At 52.0% G+C, this 3,644-nt stretch overlaps 1 pseudogene; it reads left to right on the top strand.

Moving 5' to 3' along the window:
* The first annotated feature begins 297 nt into the window (after window positions 1-297).
* Window positions 298-3,216, top strand: LOC132889897 (uncharacterized; annotated as a pseudogene).
* Window positions 3,217-3,644: the final 428 nt, after the last annotated feature.

Genomic DNA, 3,644 nt, shown 5'->3' with positions numbered 1-3,644 from the left:
AACCAGCATGGCCTGAAAATCCATCAGACTAGAATGAAATGCTTGGAGCAGGAGATTGAGGTACAACGCACAGGTCCAGAACCTGGTGAGACGCAGGAGGCGCCCGGCCAGGAGGCAAACCACAGAGCCCAGTCCCTCCACATACCTGAGCCTCCCAATCCCAGCAGAGTAATTCCACAGCAGCAGATTAAGTGGCCCCCAGCCAGCAAGCAGAGTGAGTGGTTGGCGTTTGACCAGGATGTATCCAACATCATCCAAGCTACAGCCAAAGGAGATGTTGACAGCTGACTCCAATCGATGACCACCATCATCTTCAGTTATGCCTCAGAGAGATTTGGGCAGGTAGAGAAAGGAGGATCTAAGCCCACCTCCTACACAATGAACCGCAGGGCCACTAGGATACATCGCCTGCGCCAGAAGCTTCGCACTCTGAAGAAGCAGTACAAGACTGCTGCTGATGAAGAGAAGCAACCTTTAACAGAGCTGAAAAACATCCTGCAGAAGAAGCTGATGACCCTTCGCAGAGCAGAGTGGCACCGGAGACAGGGAAGAGAGAGAGCGAGGAAGCGAGCTGCGTTCATTGCCAATCCCTTTGGCTTTACAAAACAACTGCTTGGGGACAAGCGCAGTGGCCGGCTTGAGTGCTCGATAGAGCAAGTGAATCGCTTCCTCCAGGACACAGTGTGTGATCCTCTGAGAGAACAAGACCTGGAACCCAACAAATCTCTCATCAGCCCCACCCCCCCAACAACAGAGTTCAACCTGAAGGAGCCAAGCCTGAAAGAGGTCAAGGATGTCATCAAGGCAGCTCGCTCAGCATCTGCTCCAGGCCCCAGTGGTATTCCCTATCTGGTTTACAAGCACTGTCCAGAGCTTCTACGGCACCTGTGGAAGATCCTGAAGGTGATTTGGAGAAGGGGAAAAGTTGCTGACCAGTGGAGGTGTGCTGAGGGAGTATGGATCCCCAAAGAGGAGAACTCGGAAAACATCAACCAGTTTCGGACCATCTCACTCCTGAGTGTTGAAGGGAAGGTGTTTTTCAGCATCGTCTCTTGGAGACTGACAGAGTTTCTCCTCAAGAACAACTACACTGACCCATTAGTGCAGAAGGGAGGGATCCCTGGAATACCCGGCTGTCTGGAGCATACTGGAGTTGTTACACAACTGATTAGAGAGGCTCACGAGAATAGAGGCGACCTAGCGGTCTTGTGGTTGGACATGACCAATGCCTACGGGTCCATACCACATAAGCTGGTCGAGCTTGCGTTGCACCTCCATCATGTTCCCATTAAGATCAAGGACCTCATCTTGGATTACTACAATAATTTCAGGATGAGGGTCACTTCTGGGTCAGAAACATCAGACTGGCATCGCATTGGGAAAGGAATAATAACAGGCTGTACCATCTCTGTTATCCTTTTCACACTAGCCATGAACATGGTGGTCAAGTCAGCCGAGGTGGAATGCAGAGGGCCCCTGACTAAGTCAGGTGTACGGCAGCCCCCGATAAGGGCCTACATGGATGACCTGACCATCACTACAACATCGGTCCCAGGGTGCAGGTGGATCCTGCAAGGGCTCGAGAGACTCATTACCTGGGCAAGGATGAGTTTCAAGCCCTCCAAGTCAAGATCGATAGTGCTGAAGAAGGGGAAAGTGATTGACAAGTTCCGGTTTTCCATCTCAGGAACTGTCATTCCAACCATCACAGAGCAACCTGTCAAGAGTTTGGGGAAACTCTTCAACTCTAGTCTGAAAGATTCAGCTGCCATCCAGAAGTCCAGCATGGAACTTGAAACTTGGCTCACCAAGGTTGACAAGTCTGGTTTGCCTGGTAGATTTAAAGCCTGGATCTATCAGCATTCTATCTTGCCATGAATCCTCTGGCCCATGCTAATCTATGCAGTCCCAATGACAGCAGTTGAGTCCCTAGAAAGGAAGATCAGTGGCTTTCTTCGAAAGTGGCTAGGCCTCCCACGTAGTCTCACCAGTGCGGCACTGTATGGGGCGAGTAACACTCTGCAGCTTCCTTTCAGCGGCCTCACCGAGGAGTTCATGGTGGTACGCACCAGAGAAACCATACAGTACAGGGACTCAAGGGACTGCAAGGTGTCAGCAGCTGGCATCGAGGTGAGGACAGGAAGGAAGTGGAAGGCTGGGAGAGCAGTGGAGGTGGCAGAGTCTCGCCTAAGACAAAAGGCACTGGTGGGCACCGTGGCAACAGGAAGAGCAGGCCTGGGTTACTACCCAAAGACCCTGATCAGCCAGACCCACGGTAAGGAGAGACACCACCTGATTCAGGAGGAGGTCCGAGCAGGCGTGGAGGAAGAGCATGTGAGCAGGGTGGTGGGACTCCGGCAACAGGGAGCATGGACAAGGTGGGAGAGTGCACTACAGTGCAGGATCACCTGGACAAACATCTTGCAGGCAGACTTCCATCGGGTCCGTTTCCTAGTGCAAGCTGTCTATGATGCCCTGCCTAGCCCAGCGAACCTCCATGTCTGGGGAAAGACCTTCTGTGCTCTGGTAGAGGCTCCTTAGAACATCATCTCAGCTGCTGCCCAAAGGCCCTGGCTGATGGTCGCTACCGGTGGCACCATGACCAGGTGCTTAAGGCAGTTGCTGAAAGCTTAACCTCTGCCATCAGCTCCTGCAAGTACCATCATGCCCCAAAGAAGGCAGTCTCCTTCGTAAAAGCTGGAGAGAAACCCCGAGCACGCCAACATATAACAGGCCTCCTCCACATGGCAAATGACTGGCAGCTGCAGGCCGACCTGGCAAAGCAGCTGAGGTTTCCCCAACATGTGGCAGCAACAACTATCTGTCCAGACATGGTGATAACATTTGAGGCTTCAAAACACCTCATCATTCTGGAACTAACAGTTCCCTGGGAAGAGCGTCTTGAGGAGGCAAATGAGAGGAAAAGAGCCAAGTACCAGGAGCTGGTGGAGGAGTGCAGGGAGAGAGGTTGGAGAACCTTCTACGAGCTCATAGAAGTCGGCTGTAGGGGTTTTGCAGGGCGCTCCCTCTGCAAAGTCCTGAGCCGCTTGGGCATAGTAGGAGCAGCTAAGAAGAGGGCCATTGCATCCGCAAGTGAAGCCGCAGAGAAAGCCACACGGTGGCTTTGGATTAAAAGGGGTGAGCCGTGGACTGCTACTGGGACGCAAGTCGGGGCTTGATCAACCCCGGCTGGGTTGCCTGGGTGAGGGTGTATGATGTTGCGAGACCCGAAACACCCGAGGACCCCAGGATACATCACTGAGGATGCATCCCAGTGCATTCATGAGGTGTTTCTAGCATAGAGCCAATCAGTAGTCAGTGGGAAAGTTCAGGTGGAAACAGGAAGGGATGTGTGAGGAGAATATGAGCAGAACAGCAGGAAGTGGAGAAGAAAGAAGCGAGTGAAAAGTGCGCTGGGACTCTGCTGCTTTTGAGTAGTAAAATACCAAGTTTAGATAAATTATTGTGAATGTGCCGAGACAAACGGACAATGAGTCTTTTGAGAGATGTTCTACAGTGATATTATGGTGTTATAACAGCGTAAATGTTGAGAACTCGGACAGAGCTCACAACAAGGATACCATGAGCTAGTCAGCCTGACGTAGCTTCAGGCTAGAGGATTTCAAAGGACTTTGCCTGAGAGT

This window comes from Neoarius graeffei, chromosome 8 (assembly GCF_027579695.1).
Source record: "Neoarius graeffei isolate fNeoGra1 chromosome 8, fNeoGra1.pri, whole genome shotgun sequence".
Classification (NCBI taxonomy): Eukaryota; Metazoa; Chordata; class Actinopteri; order Siluriformes; family Ariidae; genus Neoarius; species Neoarius graeffei.
Note: the sequence above shows the minus strand (reverse complement) of the source record. Positions and strands in the feature narration are given on the sequence as shown.